Genomic DNA, 13,700 nt, shown 5'->3' on the forward strand with positions numbered 1-13,700 from the left:
GCACTTTCCGCTGTAAGGCGACCAAGTGCGAGCGACGTTGAGCAAGAAATGAATCAAGAGAAGAGCATGAGGAAACAATCAATTTCAACCATTACTACACCTCCGGACGTCCACTGGACACGCGTGAACGGGTAGGACGACGACGACGACGACAAGACGCACACGGGCCACCACGGCACACGTAGTGTTATTAAAGAAATCGACATCGTCGGTCGATTGAAATAAAGCATCGACCGTTTCCGAGTGTACCACTCGAGGAAAAAGAATGTTACCGTCTACCGTGTCGGTTGGGGCCCCGTTTCGTACGGTCGGTGGCGACAGTTTACTGGCCGGGCAATATGAAAAAGAGTTTAACATATCCGCATCATGCGCACGCTAGTCAGTATTCGGATTCCCGGCCTTTAACAGTATATGTGCCCCCATCTACTTGCTACCCGCTTCTACTAGCTACGGCTTATACTATATACGGCCCTACATGCATGACAGAGTTGAGCGTGCAAATACAAATACACCCGAAAGGAAAAGAAACAGTCGCCACGAGTCCTGTAAAATATTTACATACAAAAAAAATGAAAGAGAAGAACTTAAACCCGCCCTCCCTTTATGCCCGTACAGTGAATAATCTTTATTATGTTACTTTTGTCACTTAATTTCATCAATTTATATTAAGCACAGCCGACGCCTGCAGTAAAATTCTTGAAACATGAAGAACCAGGCTCGCACTTCATTCTTCAGTGTGTGCAGCGCAGAATTTAAGTAAGACCCAAAAGACAATGGCACGGCCCCTCAGAGACCCCTGTTACCAACCAATTAACGATTTAAGAAATTACGCCCCCAGTGAAGTGCATTAATGAGCCATTTTGAATGGACCGGCTTCCTATAGCACTTCTCTACCGCGCGTTGTCGCACATTAAATCGACCCCTTCCAAGAATCCGCCATACCACGTGTGAGTGTTTTCGTTTTTCTTCTTTTTCTTTCCTTTCTTTTTGCTCGTTCGTTTTCTTACTCTTCGTACAGGGTTGTACACTTCATTAAGAAACGATGGGAATTAAAGATACGCCCTAAGGCACGGAGCAAGAAATATTTAGGAGTGGAAACTCCGCTGTTTGAGGCGACCAGAAAAGGTCACAAGCCCGCGGATATATTTTCATGCTGGCGGCACCTGGCGGCATGGGAAGAAATTACCGCCGTTTCGGTTGCCAAGGCAACCGGTCGAGCGTGTTACTCCCGTTCGGCCGCGCGCGCCTGACTTCTACTGAGGGCGCTCTCGCGCGCTTCTTTACCGCTTGTAGCCCGAAGAGCAACTGCTGCTACGCTTCAGCCATTTGAGCACAGTAAAAAATAAAACGCGTTTTCCATGACAGCTATAAGATGATACGTAGCTTCTGGTTGTAGCCAGGGCTAACTTGCTCCGTGGCGGGCGGTTTTCGGCTTTTTGCGCTTGCGAAACTGATGGCTATCTCGTTCCTAATCGCTCAAAGGGCGACCGCTTGTTTCTCGCTCTAGTGCTCACAGGGGTGCGCGTAGGAAGGATGCCGCCGTGCATCTGTTTCCGTTCCTTTTATTTTTCTTAAGACTCGCGAAAACTAGTTGCCCTAGCTGCTTTGCGATAAGAGGAAGATTAGCGGAAGTTTGCCACACGTGTTGCTTTTTTTGATGGGCACACAACAAAACAGTTTTCTTGAGTGCGCGCACCTACGCAGTTCTATTACGCTATGGACGTACGTATTAGTGTGAGAGCAAGAACATTTGAGGCTTGCGAAATATTCTCGCGTGGGGATTTTCAGAGCCTTGAACTATGTGCATAAAAATGCATCAAATTTTTAATTCTGATAGGTATATTTCCTTTTTTATTTTCGTTATTCATGAATGAAGAGTGCATATATACCAACGCAAAATATCTTTCTCTTACTTTACAGTCACACTAGAAACATTACGGCAATTTTTTTTTCGAAATAAGCAAGCACCTGAAGCAAACACCCGTGTCGTCTGCTTGTCGTCTGCATTGAGCGGGCGCTGCCGGAGTGAGCGCCGGAGCTGCCGGAGCCGCCGAGCCGCCTGTCGGGCGCTGCTTTTTTTTTTTCCGCTGTGGCTTCTACGACGCGCCGCATGGTGCCGCCACTGCATAGGGTAGCGTCGGCGCATGCAACAATTGTGACTTTATCTGGTCGCCCGCGCTCGCTCGCGCTGACGGGAGTTTCACCTCCTATATGTCTTACTCCGTGCCCTAAGGTAACGAGACAAAAGGCGAAATTAAATGAAAAGAAGAAGCGACATACGTGAGTGGAACGAAATACGAACGCGAGACATAAAAAGATGCACGAAATTAGGCAAAGCCGCCTCATGAAATATATCACACGGGCGAAGACCACGAGGCAGAGAAGCTTACGAAACCCGACGCTTCCGCTGCCTCGCTACAGACGACGGAATGCGAGCCGAAGTGAAGGTACCAAAGCGAGTTCGGTATAACAGTTCATACGGGTTGCTTTCTATTTTTCGCTTGCCCTCTTTTCTTCAAGCATGGCACGTATTTAATGATTGCCTGTGGCCATTCACTTGGATCACTTGGAAGAGGCCGATACTACGTGCCTGACAAAGCACAATGCATAGCGGACTTATTAACCCAAACCAATTAATTCATTATTGAGATTAGGGCGCATGTTAAAGCTTATACTCGGGGCGCGTTCACGTCGCAGCCAGTGTGTCTTGGAGGTCACGTGATCCGCCGCGGGTGCCAGGGCGCGAGCCGAGAAGGCTCGCCCTGTCGATGTGCCATACGTCCTCGCCCACAGTTGCAGATGACGTGATGCTTAGTTTTGGAGGAGGGACAGATCTGAAATGATAAGGGAGCGGCAGCACGGAACGCTCGCTCTGACGCAAGCACGCACGCTTCTCACGGCAACGTTGTGACTGCGACTGCTCGCGGTCGTCAAGTAGGCTATGTTCTTGCGCGCCTTTGTGCGTGTGGCCCTACACGAGTTCGGATGGTAAGCGAATGTTTGCTGCAAGTTACAGTGCTCATAAAACTTTGAGACATAATTGCGTAATTTTGTTGTGTATGTATTCATATATGTGTTCTAATTATTGTATGCGTTACAATCTTTGATTGTACTTCCCCCCTTATACAATGTTTCTAGGAGCCTGTAAGATATTTTAAATAAATAAATAAATAAATAAATAATATCCTGTCAATGTCTCAACCCTAGGAGGAAACTGCGACTCCTTTTTTTTTTTTTTTTTTCTTGTGGCATCCTTTCTCCACGGTGGCTGTCGAGTGTCCCTGGGCACGAGGTCGCAGGTTCGATTTTCGACCGTGGCGCAGACGCATTCCGACGAGAGCGAAATGCGAAAACTGTCGCGTACAATTGGATTTAGGTGCACGTTTATGACTTTACGTACCAGGAAGCTTCCGTATTACGCTCCTAAACGGCCGCTATTTGCAGCCACGGGGAAAGCCGCGCTGCGGAGCCACGCGGAGGGTCACCGCGGTGGCTCGCGTCTTTTCCTTTCGCCCGGTCGGCTGCTATACGCGCGACACCGCGCGAGCGAGCGATCCGAGCACGGTCCACCGGTGCTCAAACAACAGCGCATGCTGACGGTCCGAGCCGCTCCAGGGGGCACTCTACACAGTTAGGCCCGGCCTTGTGCACGCGGTGCACCGCCCACGCGCGCCCCCAATTCGGCAGAGCACTCATTTTCGCTCTCCCCTCCCCCCCTTCCCCTCGGACATAGCAATTTAGTATAATAACGTGCAATTATTACAGCTTCCCTCCAGAAGCTTTGTAAACACCGTTCGCAAATTAAGATAGTCAAAGAACGCCAGCGGCCGTTTCCTATCCCAGTGAAAACTATATATTTAATCTGCTAATACAACTGTTACTGCTGCAGCTTCTACTTTTATCATGCACTGACGTTACTTGTTTCATTCACACATTTACTTCTCTTTCCATCTTTCATACATACATTTTCTCTTCCACCTATTTATTAACTTTCTCGTCATTGCATTTCTCTCGGGTTCCATGACTAGATCGCTCTCGGAGTATGAAACATGGCGCAGAGAAGGGCCTGCGATTGGTGAAACTTTGGGATCCTCAAGTGGGAAGACGAATGTTCGCATGTGGCATCACTCTCCCACGACACACGCGCAAACGCAGCATTACAGCATTGAAACACGCATCCCGATGACAGAAAAACAACCGAACGCCTCCAGCAGTTGAAGTATTGTACTCCCCAGCGTGTCTCACGCATACAGCAGTGATCGTAATATGAACGGAGAACCTTCACCTGAACAATTCCGCGTGCGGAAAACGTGCCAGACAGCGCGCAGAAGCTTAAAACATGCGCAATACCCATGCAGCGTGCTAGCGTACTTGCGGCGTGGTCCTTCGGAGTGTTAAGCAATTTAACTCCATCCCCCGAACTCCCCTCCCTCACACACGCCGCACACGCACGCATACACATTACCCGCATTAATCCATTAACCGGATGCCCACATCGCCTGCGCAATCCCATTACCTGAGCGACTGAATACTCCGAAGCACGCTTGATCTTAATTTTCAGGAGCCCCTCACGGATACGCCTTCTTCCAAAGCGGTCGCCCAATGTTTATAACAAAGGAAAGAGAAGGTAAAGAAATGTGAATGAAAAAAGAAAATGCGAAATGCGCCATGCCGCAAGAAAGACTTCTCACGTGCCTACTCTCGCCGTCAGCGGCACGCGAGGACTTCGCGGCAGGGTCAACAAGGAAGCGCACTCGTTTCCCCAGAAATGTCATTCTATAACGTACGCGTTCACCAGGGAGAGAATGAAGCGAGAAACTGGAGGCCTGGGGAGGCGCGGGCGAAAAAATAACAGCGCAGGTATTTGGAGAAACGCGGGAGACAACGTGCCAACCCGTTGTCGGTCACATACGAAGAGCGGACCGGTTCCCACAGTGGCAGCCAAGGCATGCGAGTTCGTATACACCTTAGTCCGTGCGCGCTGCCGAGCCAGTACAAGGGGACAACCGTTTCTCACTCACCTCGACACTGGCGGCGAACTTGCGAAGGCAAAGGTCGGCGCTGCGGCCGTACGAAGGTTGCCCGATAAAAGGCCCCGATAGCTGTCTGCGCCTTCCTCCTCTTGGTTGCCTGCACTTTCCCCTTCGTCTTTCGCTCTCTCCTGGAAGGCGCGAACGGCCAGGAGAGAGATAACAGGTCTCGAGACTACGAGCAAGTGGGCCGCGCACAGACCGCCGCATTTACAGTCACATTTCCAACACCGGGAGGGAGCCATTTTCATCAGCACGAGAGTGTTCAGGCATCGGTATTACGGGAGGACAACACGGGAAGAGCACGGCCATCCGGGGCGTACCCCCTCGCGACCCATAACGCGCCAGAGCCATTGCAGGAAGCGTCGAGCGAGCCATTAGGCGCAGCGCTAAGTGGAAGCGAACAATGGGACCGCCTATGTTGTACACCCGCAGGAGAGATCAGCGAGGAACGGCGCGACAGCGTCCAAAGACGAGAAAGAGCCAGAGATGAGAGCAGAAAAGGAGAAAAGAAAAATAAACGGGACAGAGAAATGCGGAATGCGGTGAAAACGTGCCCCCTCGCCGTGTTCGCTGCCTGTCCGCTCTCGCCGTCTTGGCTCCCTGTACGCAAGACCATTTCGCAATAGGATGCAGGGAGAAAGGGGAGGGGGCAAAATGAAACGAGTGAGGTGAAACGCAAAATGAAACGAGGAGGAAAGGAGATCACGGAGAAAGGCGATGCGATGCGTCCTCCGCGCATTCTGCGAAAGCGTTAGCGCGACGCCGGCCGGCAGGTTTCGGGCACACGCTGCTCCCGGTTCCGGGTTGCTATTTCCGCATCGCACGGCGGGTCTCCCCGTTACAATGCGTTTGCGAATGTAGTACTACCCTTCTACCTCTGTCGGCGAGCTTTCGCTGCGCACGACCGCGTTTCTTGCGGGGGAGTGGACGCGCCAGTGCACGGCAGCGAATAGTCCTTGCGTGCCACGGCTCATCGGGCGACTAGAAAGGGGCCCGCGTTAAGCGGCGGTGGGCACGAAAGGAAAAGAAAGAGAGCAGCGTCGGCGACCATCTTCCGCTGGGCAAACCTGGGGAAGGCGGCTCGCATAGACGTATATTCACAGCGGCCGGTGCGGTTTGCGAACGTTTACAGCGAACGCTAGTACAGACACAATACAATAATTGAATTAATTGGACGTTCACTCGAAAAGGACACATGTGGACTGAGCAACCGGCGTAGTTGGAACGAGTACTGGCATTTTGTTTATCGAAATTTATGTTTTGACGAGTACACGTGCGCTCAGTAACTGCGGAATTGAAGCGCAAGTGCACCAAATCGACGTGTATTATTAAAGATAGCGTCGTTGATTGCGACCAGTCAAGCATGCTGCAAACGACGCCGATATAGCTAGTCACGTGACTTCGAAGGCGATTGCGTTGGCTTACAATCCACTGAAGCGAAGGAATGCAATGGTTCCATTGTCGTGCAGATACGGTCCATGGTATATATCCAGCTGCCAGTTGCAGAATTTCGTCCGCTGCAGTCACTTATGTGCTGCTATGTCACCGACCAGCAAATCTCATAGCCGGCGTCAAATGAGCCCAATGACTTTTTGGCGAACCAGAATCGCCGCTTGTGCACATCGCAAACGATTTCGTTTGTCGAAAAGCGACCGTGCTGGAAGCATCGACGAAAGCAGCTACGACAAAGCCCGGACAGAGCCTGCCCTCACACGTTGGTATTTTCTTTCCAGACGCCGTGGACTAGTACACCGGACTCCGGATAAACGAAACTCACTTAAACGGAAATACCGGATAAACGGAATGCACTTTGTTTGGCCGCCTAGGTACAGAATGTTAACAAGCTCGGCTCAAATAGAACAATTTTTCTCTGAACTCCGGTTAAACAGAACTGTAACCGAAATAACCACGTACTTTATGTGCCGTTATACCGAATTAAACCGCATACAACGCATGAACAGTCCGACCACCACGCAAAATGGAGATTCTAAACAATCAAAATCCAGTATATCAAGCTGCGATGGTGTGGAGTCAGAGGTTGCTATGCGGCTTTCGGATTGCTTAGCTGTCACGTTCCGTGCCTCTTGATGGCGCCAGTCGAAAGCAAAAGCACAAGACGCCATTGGCGGTCACAAAAAATGGACGTCACGAAATAAGCAAAGCGCGGCGAAGTTTCGCATGCATTCACAAATTCTCGCTATCATGGAAAATGAAACACAAAGAGAAGATGCGGTTGCCCGGAACGGTAGCTTTTAATGCGAAAGAATTCCTTAGCGATCTCACCAGCCCTGTTACGCGAAAAGTGTAATGCCTTGTATCAGCACAAAAATGCGTGATTTGCTAAGACACTTAACCGTTATGATAGCGTAAATGTAGATGAATGGCAGCGTTTAAGCGATAAGAGACAATTTAAAGAAAAAAAAAGAGAAAGAAAACGATGCCCACAGAGATACATAGGGCTCCTTAGAAAATACACGGGGAGCTTTAGTAGAGTTCGGCCAACTGAAATTTGTGGGTGGGCCAATTTGATAATTGTGGGTAGGCCAACTTGAAAATTGTGGGTGCGCCAACTAGAAAATTGTGGTGTGGACGAAATTAAAATTTAGGGGTGGGAAGAGAACTTAAAATTTAGGGGCGGGAAGGCAAGTTGAAATTTGGGGTCGGCACAACTGAAATGTGGGCCAACGTGAGATTTTGGGGTGGCCCAATGTCCGATTGAACGATGCTGAGCGTCCTTCCGAGTTATGAACACGTCGTGAGCAAGCGAGCGCCGAGACGCTTGGCGCGTTTTCCTTGGGCCATACCGAGGCGCAGAGGTTGCATTTAAAGCAGACATTATTGGATTACACGCGAGCGATGATTACTTCCGACGCAAAGCCCAATAACGTCCGTTTGGTCACCGAAGTAAAACGGAACACTCGATGTTTTTCTTCCAACGACTGTTTTTAATTTTAATGTCATTCGCTTAAACAAAACTTCGGATAAACGAAACACTTTCTGCTGTCTCTTCGAGTTCCGTTTAAGCGGATTCTACTGTACATAGCCATTTGGCTAAGAGTAGGGCAGCTATGGGGAGTGGCTACGCCAATAGTACTCGGCATCGGCTGCTAGTTGTAGCTGTTAACAAGCTGCCACAAAATGTATCTGCCCCGCAGATTCTTGGCGTCTGCCGTGGCGGACGCACTCGACAACGATATACCGCGGCTATGCCTGTCGACCACGCGAAGGCAACCATACAAGAACGAACACGAAGGGCAGACAGTATGTGTCGCTCTTTGTCGTTTTGTTCACCTTCTGCCTCAAAGAGAGGAGGTGAGGAGAAAAGAGGAAATGTCTTAAAAGCGAACACCAGCTAGAGAGACTTCCTCGCAGTTCAATTTTTGTTGTTGCCACCGCAACCTTACGGGAGCGCAAGCAGTGGTCAACGGTTTGCTCTTCGTGACATACGCGACACAGTCTGGCCAGTCGTCAACCGACACAACCGGTGGTGCAGGCTGACTGCTTGACCCTCACACCGGCACGCAAATTTGCGGAATGTTAGGTTCTTCGTAAATCGGCACAATATAAGTTACCTGCCAAACCTTCTGCCCGGCGTTTAGTAGACCCCTGAAAATTCCTTAAAGGGCCCCTCACTAGGCCCCATAGCAAATTTTGGTTATACGCTGGAAGTTGTTACGTGTCCTCTAGGGACCATCTGCCGCAAAAGTTTTTTTCATGTCGGCTCAATAATAGCCGAGATAGAAATATTTCAGTGCCACGAACCCATGATTTCAGCAGGCGGGCTCCACTGCATAGCCAGACTCCCTCTCCACTCGCCCCGTCTAGCCTTCGCAACCGAAATTCCTTCCCTGCGTTCTCCCATGCCGGACCTCGAGGATCGCGTGACACATACGTCACGGGTCTCGCCTTCACTTCTTTTTTTCTCCTCGCTTTCTTTTTCTCGGCGATGCGCACTTCCGCCGGCGGCGTTGCGCGCGATCTGTTGTTTCGCGCTGTGCACAATGACACATGACTAGCGGTATAATTCAGTGCTACACGAATACCGAGGCAGAACAAGCGGATCGCAGAGCATGATCACGCGCTGGAACACCGTACAAAATGGCGTAGTTTCGGTACCTGCGCACGTGAGCGCACGACCGTGGCAACAAGCAGACGAAGCGGAAGTACATCTCTCTTACTTCAGTGCGAAGTAAAGCAAAAACACGCAGACATTCCGTTTGTGTGTTTTGTTATTTCTCTAAACTTCAATTCGTCGATTCTAGCAACAGATCACACAAATAACAGATGGTGCCTTGAATAATTCTCAAAGTCACGTGCCAGCCACGAGCGACGTCACACTGCGGTACGTAGGCGCCGGGATGCGAGTACGTGATCCTCCGGCCTGGAGCGCGTCGGCAGCGAGGAGAAGGAAAAACAGCATTCGGTTTGAAATTTGAGGTCTTTCCGCGGTGCGTAGCGATGTAATACTTTGCAGACACGATCGCTATATCACGCAATGTATGTTCTGCGCTTGTCAGCTCAAAATGGCCAGACCTGGTGAGGGGCCCTTTAAACGTTCCTTAATTACCTAAAAAAGCGTGTCTTTTGATGTTATCTAGACTCTCACGCATCGCAACGTTACTTTAATATCTTACGAACAAATTATTTGCAACAATAACGGTGGGAAGATTTCAAGTGTACCAAATGTCATATAAGTTCTTTCAATTACGCAAAGTTTGTGCTCGACGTATCACAAATTTATTTCGTTTTCTTTGTACATTTGCACACACTATGCCTTAAAGAAAGGTATGTGCGCACTCACTGCTCTTTGGATGTTTACATTGCTCTTTTTTCTGATATTATGGTGTTTTCTTTCACCGTTAAGTACGGCATGCTAGACGTCAAATGGCCTTTCACTTGGCAGTCTTTCACGGCATGATTATTCTCTACGTGGCTATAGCCACAGTATGCGACATAGCGGCATCAAAACGTTAAATAAAACACGAATAGTCGCGTCAAACGTCTTGTATTTTATTATTCGCAGAGCAAAGCATTATGCTCGCACACGCTGTGCCTGACGCGTTCTAAGAAAAAAGCCATTATTAAACCTCGTTTGTTCATTTCCTCAAAACAGGCGTTCAGCTACACTGTAAACGGAAATAACTCCGAAGTGGGAGTAGAACGCTTGTCCTCTAGCGACCCCCCGGTTCGGAGTTTATTATGTTCCGTATGATCGGAGTAGAATTTTTACTCCGTGCGAGCGGAATTTTCGCGTGGAATTATGGGAGTTTATTTTTCTGCCTTTTCTTTATTTTTTGCTTTGCAATGAACGGAGTGTTTTTCGAGGTGCAACGGGAGTATAAAAAGAGGCATCGCGTGAGTTTGCGTGAACATCTTTACATGCAGAGGCTGCTGGTCAAATTTCGAAATACGCACACGAGACCGCGTCAAATTCGACGAAACAAGTCAATGAAAGCACATACATCATGACATACATAAACATCTCAGAAATACCCAATGCAGAAATTTGAAAGACATCCTACGTACATGCGATACTCAAGAAGCAACGGTGCCAGTATATAGAGCCACGATACTGTGTGCCTCGAAACCGCCTAGGGAGCAGCTGTGCTGTTTTCAGAATTACGACTCACATGCTCGTTCATACGAGATCTGCCTCGCTGAAATTAACAGAATACCTTAATCAACACCACACTGTTAATTCAGAATGGTGAGAGAAAAAAAATTAATGGCGTAATTTTTCAAAATTATCATGCCATTCTGTGAGTGCTGAAGCGACTTCGCACACTGCCGGCGTTCGCGGCCAAAAAGTAGTGCGTTAGTTACAGTAAGCAAGTAAAATGTAAGTGCGTGTGCTTTATAGCAAAATTAAATTTTTGCGATATAGTGGTAGCGTAGCAAGAAATTATTACGTGTGAGCATGACCCGCAGCAGCCGACGTAACACCAAAAAATGCGCAGTCATACATTTTATACACCGCACTACTTGCTCTGCGTCCAAGCAATCTCTCTCGGTTGTGAAAAGGAGCAACATTGCTGATTTGTCGAGTGAATCCTTAAACTCGGAGCCAGCAGGCACGCGTCTAAATCAGTGTCTCGCATAGAGCGTATTGTTAATGCAATATCGGAAGCAACGACGAGACCAAAACCTATATGCGCGTTAACAATTCGATTCACATCGCTCAATAAGAAGCTTTATTCACAGTACGCATACTTATGTCCTACCGTTTTTTTTCGGGCGAGGATATCCGTTCACAGATAAATAAAAACAGTTGCTTGCACTCCGGTCTTTCTCACTGACAACACAGCACCGCAACGAACTTAGGGTACGCCATTCGTGCGCGACTAGCATGGATGTCGTCGCTCGAACAGTGGCTGCTGTTGCCACTGCTACGCGGTCCTTTCAAGCATTACACCGGACGTTGTCACCATGTATTCAGAAGGACATCCAAGTCGCATTTCACGTACTGAAGAACACAAGCCAGGGTCACGCAGCACGAAAACACAGTCAGAACCTGAGCCGACATCACGAGCCAGTGAGCAGCTTCGAGGTATACCTAAGCCTTTTTCCGCCCTTGAAAACGTTGCTCTTGCATTCATCGTTGTCAGCAAAGTGATCAGAGCTAACGTACTTGAAGCTGAGCTACAGTGAGCTTCAGGCATGCCTATAACACTTTCTAGAAGGAAATACTGGAAAAAAATTGACGAAACGCTGTCACGGAACGACACTTCACAAATGTAAACAAACCGTCAGCCATGAGCACTGCCGGCTACGCCGAACGCGCCCGGTCGCTGGCAAGGCGCACAGCCTCATCGGAAGCGCCACGTGACCAACCAGTTTCGGCGGAGGGAGTTTTTTAAAACTCCCTGTCGGAGTTTCACGGGAGAACAAGATTTTGAAGCGGAGTAAAATCGCGTCATGTCACCCTAATACTCCCGCAACTAGCCAGCGGAGTGAAACGAGGGAATGGCGCTGTTTTGCTCCGATACATCGGAGTAAATATTTCAGGAGGGGAGGTTTTAGGGCGCATCACCTGTTAAAAACTCCCAGGTGGGTTTATTTTTGTTTACAGTGTAGTACTTTGCCGATTCCTAGATATGTATAGGGATGATTATTCCTGCAGTATACTGCTCTGCCTTGAGGAATAATCATCCCTATACATATCTAGGAATCGGCAAAGTACTAGCTGAACGCCTGTTTCGAGGAAATGAACAAACGAGGTTTAATAATGGCTTTTTTCTTAGAACGCGTCAGGCACACCGTGTGCGAGCATAATGCTTTGCTCTGCGAATAATAAAATACAAGACGTTTGACGCGACTATTCGTGTTTTATTTAACGTTTTGATGCCGCTATGTCGCATACTGTGCCCCGTTGCTTCCAGGAGTTCCATTGCCATATTGTGCTGCTCGCCAGATATTTCCCCAAATCGGCTGCGTTAACATGGATAATTTGCACACGTATAGCTACACAACACGCGTAGAGCAGTTGTTTACAAGATATCTGCGTTATTGACCAATGTTGAAATAAACAAAGCGCCTCTGAAGTGCCTTTTAACTTGCATTCAATGAGGTGGGCGGATTGGGAGCACCGCTTCTGCCGCAGGGTCTGTGTTTTAAAAGTATGCCAATGCATGAAATACGATTCCTAGTTTTGCGTGAAAGTTCCGCGAAGAACTTTCTAACGAAACGCATTCGCCATAACGGCGCTGTGTAGTTAAGCCAAAATACAAACGCCTTGGTCGCGTGCATTTCTGTGGGTTGGAATAAAGCCGGCAATCTCTGTTGGGCATCGACACTGTCAGCAGCGATAATGCTCACGCTGCCCAACGTCCCGGATATGCCGGTCGAAGGACTGCTCTGGCCGGCATCGTCTAGGCCGGAAGACCGCCACAAACCGGCGCGTTTGATTCGCTGGCATAAGTCGCGCCTTCATTATCGTCGGCCTGATTTGATAGACAGGTGTTTCAACGACGTGTCTGCCTACGAATCGGCACGTCACCTGCGTCGACGTGTCGAAGGCGGCGTCGTGGGCATATTGCTGCGACCGAGCTGGGATCTCAAATCGTTGGCGCGGAATTTTGTGACACGGAGATGTCGGCGGCGCCACGATATAAAAAGTGTTGACATAAATATCAAGAAAAAAAAAAGAAATAGAAACACCACAGAAATAGGGATGGACACGGGACAAGCGCTACTCTCAACAGTTTATTCCACAACGAACGCCTCGACGAGTCGTATTTCTTTCGTGTACAAAGAAACAGAAGGCTCACTGACGCAGCTCTAGGCCCTCTTTTTTTTTACGTGAAATCCTTACTGTAACCTTCCCTTATTCTTTTTTCGTGCTACCTTTGTTTTTTGAGCTCATTAATTATGTGAAGTATGCACCAACTATAGGCTTTCAGTAAGTCCTTTTAAGAATGCTAACTATGGTGTGATCGGTGGCGATGACTTTTTATAGGCCCTGACTCAGCCAGCTGCTCATCAACTGCACAAGGACCATAAAGTTCCCCCCCCCCCATCTCTCTCTCTCCCCAACTCCTTTCTTGTTCACTCTCTCCGCACTGCCTCATTTGCACTTCCAGCTGTGTACAAGACCCAGCGCGAGAAAGCAAGACATCCGAGACAAATAGTCGTTTCAGGTGCACATTCGGTTATTGCGATACAACTGGC

The 13,700-nt window shown here is 48.8% G+C and overlaps 1 protein-coding gene across 2 annotated transcripts in view; it reads right to left on the reverse strand.

The window, feature by feature from the left end:
• Nucleotides 1-13,700, reverse strand: part of LOC126535861 (alpha-1,3-mannosyl-glycoprotein 4-beta-N-acetylglucosaminyltransferase B-like) — a 162,223-nt gene that overhangs the window by 108,929 nt on the left and 39,594 nt on the right. Inside the window, exon 1 of one of the 2 annotated variants that reach the window (XM_055073507.2) lies at nucleotides 5,022-5,676. The exons of the other annotated variant lie outside the window; for it this stretch is intronic. The gene's annotated coding sequence lies outside the window, so the exon portion shown is untranslated. Of the gene's footprint in view, nucleotides 1-5,021; nucleotides 5,677-13,700 lie in introns of those variants that run through there. 2 annotated transcript variants of the gene reach the window in all.

The sequence above is a fragment of the Dermacentor andersoni genome, chromosome 4 (assembly GCF_023375885.2).
Source record: "Dermacentor andersoni chromosome 4, qqDerAnde1_hic_scaffold, whole genome shotgun sequence".
Classification (NCBI taxonomy): Eukaryota; Metazoa; Arthropoda; class Arachnida; order Ixodida; family Ixodidae; genus Dermacentor; species Dermacentor andersoni.